Below are 13,107 nucleotides of genomic sequence, written 5' to 3' on the forward strand. Positions count from 1 at the left end.
CTGAGAACAAGGCAACCTATTGTGGTTCTGGGAGGTGGTCTGCCCGTTGAGTACAAGGCAAGCTGCTGGGAGCGAAGACTGAAAATCTGATCCATTTCTGTAGGTGTAACTGTGGGCAAGTGGCCAGGGAGAAAGTCCTGGGCACCCCCCATAGCAGTCAGAGGGGATTAAAGCCTCTGTGTTGGATTAGGCCCTTTCCTCTTCTCAGTCTCAGGAAATTCGCTGAGTGGTGATGGTCCATTCCATAGGGGAGCCCCACTGTCTCCAGACCTCCTCTTCGTCAGTTTTCCCCATCAATTCTCAGAGTGGTATATTTAACAAAATACAGCATAAAGGGCCTGATTCTCCACTGCCCTGCACCTTGTGTAGTCATTTTCATGAGTGCAAATTCAATACAAAGTGGGTGTAAAATGCTACAATTCTGAGAACCAGGCCCAATGTATACCCAGAGTTGAATTCCTTCTGTATTACAGCAATGTTAATGTAAAGATTTGGGCTCCCATTGCGACATTCATCTTAAAGGTGCAACAAACTAATATGACACAGATACAAAAAGGCATTTTAATAGATACTATCACAATTTGATTTTATAATACAAACATGAGTAAACAATCCAGAAAAAGGGTCCATGTGGGGCACAGAAGCTCTCTGAGCTGCTTGCAGGCTATTAGCTCAGGGTAAAATTCACCTTTGTGCACAAGGCTTGCCCAAGGCTTATACACTACTGAAGATCGCTTAACTCCCACTTAACCCCCTTTTGCAAAAGACAGTTTTAATGCAATGCAGTACCAGGACTGGCTGCACATCCACAGAAAGGAATTCTGAAGAAAGCAGAACCAGACATAACTATTTATACAGTATTTTCCAGCAGTCGCTGTGAAATGCTTCTTACCCTTCTAGGAAAAAAGGTTGGGGCATTACAAAATTTAAAAAAAATGCAGTAAATTTAATTTAATTGAAACTTTGCATTGATATTGCTCTGGCCTTTGATTGATAAAGTGCCCTATAAGCTGTGATAATGGTTCTGTAATGCACCATTTGTCTTGTGTACCATTACTTTACCATCGATAGAATAAAAATAATCTTTAAAAATATTAATGTAAATAAATTGACTTTGACCTTCTGAGTATCTTGTCAACAAAATAAAAACGAGAAATCTGCTTCAGTGTCACTGGAGCAATATTAAAACAGGGTTATAATCTGAAAAGTGACATTTGAGAAATGATATATAGTGGGGATTTCATATAAAATATCCTTTGTTTATAAAGCCAACTACCGCCAGCCCTACACATGAAAGCTTGGATGTGAACATCCTTCTGTGTTCTCTCTGCCTTTTACATCATTGCTAGTAATTAAAGATTACGGCTGTGAGAAGTTGGCTGACAGTTCTGTTGAAAAAGAGGCATGAAGCAGACTAGAGACCTGTTCATTCTTCCACAGCTGAATTGACTCTATAGTACTAACATGGTCAATTTTTTTTTCTGTAAAGAAAGCAGATAGGATTCAGGGAAACAGACGGAAAACTGAGTAAAAAGGTGAATTTTTTTCTAACCACACATTAATTTTCTGACTACAAACACCTGGGAAATAAATAAAATCACTAGAAGTCATCAAGCAATTGCTTAACAAGAAACCATAGGATACGAAGATTCAGGAGAACAATAAAACACGGAAGAGGGATAGACAAAATGACCTTCCATCTGTAACAGTGTTGATTCAACATGCTGACAATGTCTGAGTTTCCAAGGAACAATTTTCATACAATTTTTACATGTTTTGAACTTCTAGCAGTAAGAGAGAATTGTATTAGTGCTAGATAGCTAAATTATTTTCCAGGCTTTACAATGTTAAATGTTTTTAGATCTTTTAGTATTTAAGAAGGTGTATGTTATTTCTTATACAATTTAAGAGTCCCTAGTTATTTGTGGGAAAGAGGAAACCAAAACCAAGTGAATAAAAAAAAATTCTTTGAAAAAGATATTTAACCAAGAACATGAGAAAGTATCACAGTGTACCTTTCAGCATAAATGCTTTCAAATAAATTCTACCTTAGCTTTCATTCTGAATCTAACCAGTTGTTGTTTTCAGGCTATTTATTCTTTAACAATTCTTTGCAAACTGTTCATATTTTATTTTCTTGGTTTAAATAAAACTAGTTCATAATCTAGAATGATAAATACTGAAAAGTTTGGAAATGATGTTCCATATTTTAGTGCTAGCGGATGTCACTTTATATGAAACTAAAAATAATTATAAACATAGTACTTGAGTTAAAACAAAAAAAATCAAAAAAATTGTATCATCAGATTGCCAAATCTGGAACCTCAGATCAACCTCTCTTTCTATTTTGAATTTTGGGGAGGGGAGACTCAAGCTATGTCTATACTGCTCTGCAGTTCAGAGTAAGGGGGTTTGAACAACAGTGCACATTAAAGTGAGGTGCTGTAACTCCCACATGTGGACACTGCAGGGATGGACAAAAAGGTTTCTGGTTCTCATTTAGCCCTCTTCAAACAGGACTCTACATTAATATGAACTGGGAACCTTTTAGTGTGTGCCTACAGTGTCCACACAGGAAAAAGGGGGAGAGATAGCTCAATGGTTTGAGCATTAGCCTACTAAACCCAGGGTTGTGAGTTCAATCCTTAAGGGGGCTATGTAAGGATCTGGGGCAAAACAGTACTTGGCCCTGCTAGTGAAGGCAGAGGGCTGGACTCAGTGAGCTTTCAGGGTCCCTTCCCATTCTATGAGATAGGTGTATCTCCATATATGAATAAGTTTTAACACATCATTTTGATGCTCACTGCTATTCAGATCCAAACTGCAGGGCAGTGTAGGCAAGCCCTCAGATGCCAGTCCCTAGAACCAAACCCAAGTTCGATGCAAAACAAGAAGGGCTTTATTTTCTGCTTCTGTTTCAAATATGGTCAAAATCTGGTAAGATTTCAGACCACGATGGCAAACATCCTGTAACTAAAGGTCCTGAGATTTTAGAGTTCACAAATCCAAATTTGACCCCTAGCTATGATTTGGCTTTAAATCCTAGCCTGAACCTAATCTGGATTTGAACACCGGCTCCTTGGCCTATCTTCAGCAGTTATTAATGATGAGAAACTGAAATGGATATTTTGTAACCCTCATTCTTTTTAACCCTTTCTTTAGCTCCGGAATGCTTTCCAGAAAGACACCAGATTCTGCACAATCCCTATCGCAGCACCAATTTTGATTCATTGGAATTACAGCAAACAGCAATTCAGGAGCTGGTTTGTGATCACTCATTGCCACAAGGGTGGTATCGTTTCATGATCAACAATAGGCCTGCAGAAATGCCCACAAAATGTGTAGAAGTTAGTAAAAATTAAGAACTAAACATCTGTGTACTTGAATAAATCCAGTAGGTGCAACTTTTCCTTTCTGTCACATCTGTAAAACCTAGGGTTGCCAGTTTTGGTTGGACGTATTCCTGGAGGTTTCATCATGACATTAATTAAAGATTAATCTTTAATTTGTGGAGACTCCGGGACAATCCTGGGGACTTAACAATCGTAGTAAAACTCTAACAGCAAGTAACCAAAAATGGGGTTGCCTGGATTTAACTGACAGGAGGATTTTGCCCTCACAGTTTGTATGGTCATCATTCCCCCCAAAGTACTTTTTAGAGATTAGTCTATTCCAAGTAATTCTGGTCTCCATACTACTGGAATGAATTCAAAGGGCCTGATTCTGTTTGCATTTACACAAGTGTAAATCAGGAGTAACTCCACATGAAGGCAACGGAGTTATATCAGTTGAAAAAGAGTGCAAGTGACAAATGACAGAGAGAAACAAGATGCAAATGTTTTTAATTAGTATTGTTGCCACAGTGTATTACTTAGTCTCATAAATGGGTTAGTTGCTTTCTAGCAAAAAAAAAAAAAAAAAAAGCTAGTTGTTTCGCATGTGACTGTAGAAAAGGATAAGAAAATTGATATTCATTTTCAGGTGGAGTTAATATGTACAATTTTGAAACCTAGAAAACAGAATTTATGGGCCAAATTCAGACCTTCTGTACAATGGGTGCTCTGCCAGATTAACTCCATTGTATTCTTATCAAATACCAATAGTGTACTGAAGACCATTGTATGAGATTAAAATGGTGTCCAATGCATTATCAAACCAAGAGTCTATTCTGTAAAAGAATAGATTAATTGATGATTGTAAAGCACTTTGAAGATGAAAAATTCAATTTAAAGTCCCCTTTTAAAAATATTATATACCACGCTACATACAAAACATTTATGAAGTTAGAAAACAACATTATATATTCACAGTAAGAGCAACTGCTAACCATGCATGCATTGTCAAGACAAATAAAAGTTATTTCCATAATTTTACATTATATGGAATGTTAAATCATACTTGTCGCTTTTATAGCATTCCTAGGATAATATATACTATATAAATTTAATTATAAAATATACATTTGCTTCTGTTAGTCCATCATGGAAGAAATCATTTAAAAAGTCATATTTTGTTTATCCAGGTTTTCAGTATATGTGCAATTATTGTCTAATATATCTTGTCTTTACAATTCAGTAATTTTCAGTATTTGGTAGTACTCATCTCTGCAATATATCTTTAGCAATCCATCCTTTGTTTCTTTAGCCTCCCCAACTTCGACTCCTTTATTCAAGTTTGTAGGGTTTTATCACTTGTTAAGTTTCTTAACTTGTATCGTAATTCTTACCATTGGTTTCTTAAGTCTTATCTGAATGGTAGAAAATACCTGTTTCATCCTGTTGATGAAGCATTATATCTATTATATGTCACCACTGGAAGAATGTGCTTCTTTTAGATCTTCACCTTCTAAATTTTGTTCTCTACATTCTATTCCACTTAATTAAATCACCATTTAATTTGATTTGCCATTTAATTTGAGCAGAACCTCTGGAACAAAATAATTTATATTAATAACAGCTCAGCTTCCACCCATTAATAAGCAGTTATTATTGGATATTTCAATCACTGGCTGTAGCGAGCTGATTTTAATTAACAAGGCAGGGACAAAATTCTAAACAGATAGAAGGAAAAAAGTATTCAAATATGATCCATGTTCTAGTAAAAGATTGCTATAGAGAGCTGATAGCATCATTCAGACATTTCTGTTGATATCATAATAAGCACTGCCTTGTACTATATAAATGTGACAAGCACCAAGGTGATATCAGGTGGATATAATTAACTGTTTATCAATTGATACAATGAACTCACTAATTCTAAGCAATATTAGGCATGAATTCAAGTTTTATCTCATGCAGTTCAATTGAACTAAAATGGGATTTAAACTACAACAAAAAAATCGAGGGCTTGCCTCATTAAAGCACTTAAGCATATGAGAACAATGGGCCCACTGGGAAACGTGAACTCATCATTTAGGTGCATAATGGGAGGCTGGGCTCTTTTAAAAATATGGCTATTTATTTAGGTGCCTAACTGGAAGATGTTTGTAAAGCTCTTTTGAAAGTCTTACTGAATGTTTCTATAAACATTAAGGTAGGTGTAGCCTTTTCTGAATATTATTCCATGGCCATATAGAAAAATCTTTGTCAGGAGAAATCAAAACCAAGCAACTCAGGCATGTTTAGGGGAAAAAAATAAACTTACAGTAGGGGAGAAAGCTGCAGATTTCAGCCCTGACACTCATGAGTCATATATAATTCAGAACAGCAAATCTATAGACCAGGACTGCACAACATGGCCCGTGGGCCACATGTTGCCCACGTGGGCTGGCGGGTGGGAGGGGTGGTGAAGAGGTCAGTGGCAGTCTGGAGAGCAAGGGTGAGCCAGCGGCAGTGGGCGGGGGCAGTGGCAGAAGGTAAGAGGCCAGCGGCGGGCAGACAGGTGAGTTGGCGGTAGGGGGAGCAGGCGAGCCAGCAGCGGATAGGCAGGTGAGCTGGCGGCGGCAGTGGGGGGGGGGGCCTGAGGAGGCAAGCTGGTGGCAGAAGATGAGTAGGAAAGCTGGAGGGGTGGGGGGATGACAGGCTGAGTGGGCGGGCATTGGCAGGGGGGCAGGTGAGCTGGCAGCGGGGGAGAGAGGCTGAGGAGGTGAGCGGGTGGCAGGGGGTGAGGAGATGAGCCGGGGGGGTGAGGGGATAACAAGTCAAGCAGGTGGGCGGGGGGGGGCAGGTGAGCCAGTGGCGGGACATGGGGGCTGAGTAGGCGAGTGGGCAGCAGGGGGTGAGTAGGCAAGCCGAGGGGTGGAGGGATGACGAGCCGAGCGGCCGGGCAGTGGCTGGGAGGGCTTTATATTTGGGGGGAGTGAGGAGGCAAGCGGCAAGTCATTGGCTGACCTGTTCTACTGATCTTGTCTCTCATAAAAAATGGTCCTTTTTGCTGCTTTTCTCTGGGCTGGGTGTTGTCCCAATGCTGCAAAGAGGGTGTTTCCAAAGGAAGGTTCTTGCTTCTAACCCCCAAAGCCATCAGTATGTCTGCTCTTCAGTCAGCCCACTTGAAAAGTTTGATTGTCCTTGGTCTGGCTCACATCCCCTCTCCAAGGGTTGCAGCTGTCTGGAGGTACTGCCTTCCACACCTTCCTCATTCACACCTCATTCATTCAACAGGGCAATTGATCACAAAGTGGGGGGAAGATCTTATTCTACTTCTAGCAAAAAGATATTTTTCATTTACCTTAATTATACCACCTTCATTATACCCACTGTAACATATTACCAAGGTTCAATGCCGCTGTTTCGGCAGGGCAGCGCAGAGCTGGGGAAGGAGGGTTTGTTTCCGCAGGACAGGCGGCACTCAGGGGAGTGTTTCAGGGGACCAGGGGGTTCACCCCTCAGCTGTTTTCTTCGAAGTAATATGGCCCTCGCTGCTTTATGAGTTGTGCAGGCCTGCTATAGACATTGTCTCTTGCTTACAAATTAAACAAATGAAGTAAGCTGACAAACTGAAAAAGCAAAACAATAAAAGTGAAAACTCCTCTATGTAGAAGAATTAAAATGTGGAGTATATCCCTGGTACCGCATTCCTGAGATCCAGGTGCTGCCCACAAACTCATTCCTCCAGTAGCAAAATACTTTTGATTGAAACAGCTTTTCAGTTTAGACATTGCCTTTGAATTTCCCTAGGGGATAAAGGCTGATACTGACCTTGTTAGCTGTGTGTTTCCTTTCCTTCTGTGTTCTCTGGGGGTGCTAACCAATTACAGACACCCCAGCATGTGCTCTCAGCCTTCGCTTAGGCACAATGCTGAATTGCCTCCCAACAACCAATTCATGCAGGCACACAACCCAAACTTGCAAATATCTGTGCCCCAAAGAGTCCAGGCTGCGGCTAACAGATGCAAGCAACAGTTCCTTCTGAAAGTACTGCCAAATTCACTTCACAAGGGGGAGAAAAACACAAAGAAGAGAAGCATTCACCACTCCTAGAATTACTCCATAGTACTGGGGAGGGCAGAGGAATGCAGAAAGCAATGGTCAGTGCCAATCGTGACAAAATGACCTTCACAGAAAGAACTAAAGTAGCATCAAAATTAAATTAAAACAAACAAATAAAAAAAAAATAAAGGACAGGCCTAATATAAAAGAATAAAGGGAAAGCATAAATGGGATAATGAAACAGGCTTCATAATAAAAATTATTAAAAAGTGTATGCAAGCAAGCCACCAGAAAGGAACAAAGATAACAGAGCATCACCTGCTAACATTATGGAGGCTCCTCAATAAACACAGACATTATATCCCACTAAAAGAGCAATTAGTGAATTATAGGCTGTTTTGAGAAGAAATGAACATGACTAATGTGTGATGAAAACACAAGGAAAGCAACATGAATGACATTTGACTAGCAAACTTTGCAACACTAGCGCACAATGAACACCGAGGCCCATCACATGTAGTCAGATGGGCTTCTCCTGCCCATTTACAGATAGGAAAAAAAGAGCGTAGATTGCGCTCTGTAACCTTTAGGAAAAGTATAAACTAAAAAATTGATTCTCCAAATGATGACTGTGTCTGGGGCCAGTGACAATACTTTTGATACACCACACATTAGTCATAGTTGTTGCTTCTCAAAAGAGCCCTAATGTTTGCAACTTAGAGTTATTATAAACAAACAAGACACAAAATTTAGAACCACCACCACTAACATGCATTCTGTGTGGTAAAGGGGAGCCAGATTTCTTCAGCACAAAGGTCTCATATATACTGTTAATGGACTGTCTCCAGGGATTATCGTACTCCCTTAAACTGGCTTAGACCAGCGGGGTCACTGATGTCCAGATCTTTCCAAATGATTCATAATAGAATATCTTGTCAGTCAGCGGTTTCTATCAATATACCAGCACCTGTTCAACCATCTTATCTGGCCTGATAGTTTGGGAAAGTTCAGTGTTGGGGCTTGTGTCACTTTTCCTTTAAGAGACTACTGGCAATGTCTAATCATAGTCATATCCAAATCCCTACCTTAGATCCTCCTGTGCTGCTGACACATCAGGCAGTCCAGTTCCTCCACTGATTACAGTCTCTTACTAGTTGTGACACTTCTTCTCAGATGATGGTAGCACATTCAATACCCTCTGTCATTGTTTTCCACCAGTTCTTCCTTGGCCTTCTCATTCTTCTCTTGGGTATCCTGTTCAATGCTTGCTGAACATGTCTCCAAACCACCTGAGGCTTCTTTCTCTGATGATATTTTCTAATGTCCTGCTCTGTCATTTCCCTTATTCTCACATTTATTATTTTGTTTTTCCATGAAATGTGTAGAATCTTCCTCAGCCATCTGTGATGGGCAGCACAACGGGTTGTCTGCCTCCCATATGCCCCCTCATTGCATAGGATCACACTACCAGTAGTCTGGCTAAGTTTCCCCTCTTGGACTGGTCAAGAAACTCAAAAACAATTTTGTCCATTCCCATCCCTTCACAGGTTGTGCTTTATTACATTAATAAACACTCCAAATAAAATTTTCAAGGACATCCAAAAGTCAACACAAAGGTTTCTCGTCCTCCTTCCAGGCCTTCCTGCATGGGGCCTCTCCTGCTTTCGCAAACCACGCTGAGATCTTACCTGGCTTGAATCTCAGGCCAGGTCTACACTACAGATCTATATCGGTATAACTACATCGCTCAGGGGTCAACAGGAGAACTTCTCCTGTCAACACAGCTACCATCTCTTGGGAAAGTGGATTGACTACACTGACAGGAGAAGCTCTCATGTCAACGTAGGAGTGTCTTCATTTAAGCACCACCGCAGCACAGCTGCACCGATGCAGCATGTTAACTGTAGATCTACCCTCAGTCTTAATTCTCTGTTAGATCCTGCTCATTCCTAGTGAAACTTTGGGTTGGGTTAGAGTTCACTTCATTGCCCTTCTCCAGTGCCTAAACCTCCCCTCCCCCCTACACACCAACTCCCATAGAAAAGCAGCTGGACTTCCAAAAGTCAGTCTCTAAGGCCTGGTCAAGCGGGGGGATGGGAATCCATCTAAGTTATGCAACTTCAGCTACCTGAATAACGTAGCTGAAGCCAACGTACTTAGATAGACTTACCATGGTGTCTTCACCGCAGTGAGTCAACTGCTTCTGCTTCCTCATCGACTCTACCTGTGCCTCTCATGGCAGTGGAGTACAGGAGTCAACAGGAGAGCGCTCAGGGGTCGATTTATCATGTTTAGATTAGACACGATAAATCGACCCCCACTGGATCGATCACTGTCCGCTGATCCGGCAGGTAGTGTAGATATACTCTAAGGATTTTCAGTAAGGATTACAGGGTCAAAGAAACAAAAGGAACTTAATTCTTATGTACCAACTTTATAAAATCTTATGATAAAGAAACAAATAACTTGTTTTTTACAACATAACATGGCTACTTTATCATCCACATAGATAATCTTCACAGTTAAACATAAATAAAGAAAACAAGTTAAATCTAAGCAGGTCAGTCTGCACAGAAACACAGTGAGAAGAAACTCAGAGTTCCCAAAAGCTGAGGTTGAGTCTTAGCTAGACTCTTTGATCACCAAATCTATACAAGCAGCAAAGAGTTCTGTGACACCTATAAATCTATACAGTCTGCTCAGTCAAAAGCAACATTTTCCCTCCACTTGCTTGTAGGACTCTTAAACTGGAATCCATGCAGACTCTTCCTCTGCTGTAATCGGTTAGCCAGTCAGCTGGTTAACCAACCACTCAGTTAAGTATATAGATTTAAACAAAAAACAAAACCCTGCTTCAAAATGTTTCAGAGTTATGGAAAACAGCCTGCTTTCTGCTTCTGGGCTCAGCTTCTCCCAGCCCACACATGGCCTTTTGTAAAGCAGTAGCCCTGACTGCTTGCCTTCATGGAGTCTGAATCCAGCTACAGGTAACCTATTGAGCATACCCAAAACTATCACATCCAGTTCCAGAAACTTCCAGATGTGCAGAGCTAATTGTGCACCTGCCTAGCAACAACTCACTTCTACCCACCTTCAGTAGATCTCTTAAAGAGATATCTCCTGATAAAGCACCTAGGTTACATTAGCAGTGTCTAACTACTGAGAATTCTCCCCTTCATTGCAGCCTTTTGCTGTTCTTATGGGGCAATCACCCTGATCTCTCCCAAGTGTGGCTAATCACAGGTTGGCTAAGGGGCCCTTAAAGGGCAAGCCACTCTGTTACAGGCAGCCTCCAATTCCCTTTTTAGTCAGTCATTTAATATTACTTTCAGCATTGGGTTTTTTAAGAATTTCCATCTTCTAAATCAGCATACAAAGTCATTCCAGAATTTGACAAAATATTCAGCACCTTTGGAGACATTTTAAATTCTAGTACAGAAATTGGAGAGCTTTCCTCACACAAGGCTGAAAATATTTCCTCAGTGATTAGGTTTCTGCATTACAAAATAACTCCTAGATATTAGGCATAAGCATTAGTCGTTGGTGTGAAATAAAACCAACCTGAGGTTTCTCTTTGTTCTCAGATTCACTTGAAGTCCCACCCTCTCCTGATTAACCTCTATGGTAGATTTTGTGAAGAAAATAAAAATGCAATTGCTCAGTTATTCTCTACTTTTCTTTTGTTAATCCAACCACTCCCTGGATTATAATTTTTAAAAAATCTGTGCATTATTTCCTAATTCTCTTTTTCTTGCACACACACCTACCTCATATACCAATACCGTATCGTAATGACAGATATGAACCAGAGGTTTCATCCTTCATGTTTGTTTCTCAGGAATACACAAAGCCTCTTTCATAAACTAGAATTTTCATCTGTATTGTATAAAAGCAAATTCTTAAATACAAGATTAAGTAATACATACTGGTGGCCCTGAATATTAAATGGATTTTATGATGCCTCAGATTGAAATAGGTAAACTTATTTACTAAATATTATTATGAAAAAACATCTGAAAGCAAAGCCAAAGCAAAGTTTTTGTGGATAATAGATGAAATATCACAATGATGTAACCACCATGCAATTGTGTACCAAAGAGCCACCTATCTCCCACTAAATACAAAATGTGTTTCTCACACATGGCACCTCTTATTTTTAATAGCATGCTTTCAATGCATTTCCCAAGCAACGGAACCAATCAAATTTAACTTCTTTATGCAGTGATTGAACATGGTTAGGTTCTTTATAAATCAGAGCAGTTGATTGTTCAAACTGCTAGTAAATGGGAAGAGACACCACTGGATGAAGCAACAGTAAAGGTACATTCCATTGTTATTGGCAATGGGGAAGTTAATTTACTTTTTTTTATTTAAGATTTTTGAACCAAGTAATTTAAAAGATTAGTGGGTGCCTAATTATGAATTAAAACTTATTTACCTCTTAAAAGTATGGGACAATTAATTAGATAATGTTGGTAAAGTGCTAAACATTGTTATTGAACTGAAAAATTGAGAAGTGCCGAGCACTGATAACTCCCATTGAAGTCCATGACGTCAAGACCTTCAGTAGATTTGGCTGACTGTGTTACCTGTTCCCAACAGTATCATTTTGGGAGGTTATTGCTGACATACTCCAAGCTTTCTGGCTGCATTAGAGACATTTTCATTGATGTAAATTACACCACTGCAAAACCCCTAATGCAGATGTATTGCACCGATGTGAATTGGGGGTTATACCAATGTGGTTTACTCCAGTAATTTATTGCATTAAATTTTATCGCTGCAAGCCCCAGTAAATCTTTGAAAGTTGATCAATTAAACGCAGGTGATCTCCTATGGAGATATTAATCAAAAATACAGCTGTTCTGGGCTCACTGTCTAATACATTACTGAAAATTATATAGACAACTGAGAAGATTCCAGTAAACTCACAGTAATCTTCATCCCTAGCTCTTAATAGGGCAGCTGGAGATTTTCCAGCTATAACCACCCAGTGGAATCTATAAACCCTGAGTTAGGCACCTAAGCTCTCTGTACAGTGCATGGAGCGAGATAGATGCCTAAGATTGAGATCCATAAAACCCAACACACTAGACAAGGAGCCACCTAAGCTAGTCAATAGCAGATGCCAACTTTGTGAGTGTTGTGTCCTAAGCTCAATCCCTCTCATGGACATAAGCACAGAAGTCCAGGTTGGAGTGAGGTGCCTAAGCTGTATCTTGCAAGAACAATGGTGGCACGTGCTCAACACCATACGAATCAGCAGGAAAGTGGGGAGGAGGAGGAGGAGGAGGTCTCCCTTATATTGCAGGATTGGGGCCTAAGGCTGTAAGTCCCAGATCCACAAAAGTACTCAGGTACCTAACTCCCAACTTAGGCACTTAAGTCTAACATTTAGGTGTCACTGAGATCCTCAAAACCCCCACTCAGCTCCTGCTTGACTCTGGAGAAGTGTAAAGTCCCTCATTTCTGACATTAAAGTAACCAAGGCAGCTACCTTTCTGCCACTAGGCATGCACTTGATACATAAGCCCTGGCAGCCTCAAAGTAGGCATTCCTTTTCTATCTTTCCTATTGGGCCTGGTCTCCCTCTCAGAGCATTCTAACTCTGAATTCTAATGCCACACAAAACAACTGGGAGTGGGGAAAGGAAAGAAGAGGCAGTAGTCTTGCTTATAACCTTTAGCTCAGTGTACTCACCTGGGATGTGAGAGACCCTCCTTCAATTCCCCCTGCCCCT

The sequence above is a fragment of the Gopherus flavomarginatus genome, chromosome 10 (genome assembly GCF_025201925.1).
Source record: "Gopherus flavomarginatus isolate rGopFla2 chromosome 10, rGopFla2.mat.asm, whole genome shotgun sequence".
NCBI classification, from domain to species: domain Eukaryota; kingdom Metazoa; phylum Chordata; order Testudines; family Testudinidae; genus Gopherus; species Gopherus flavomarginatus.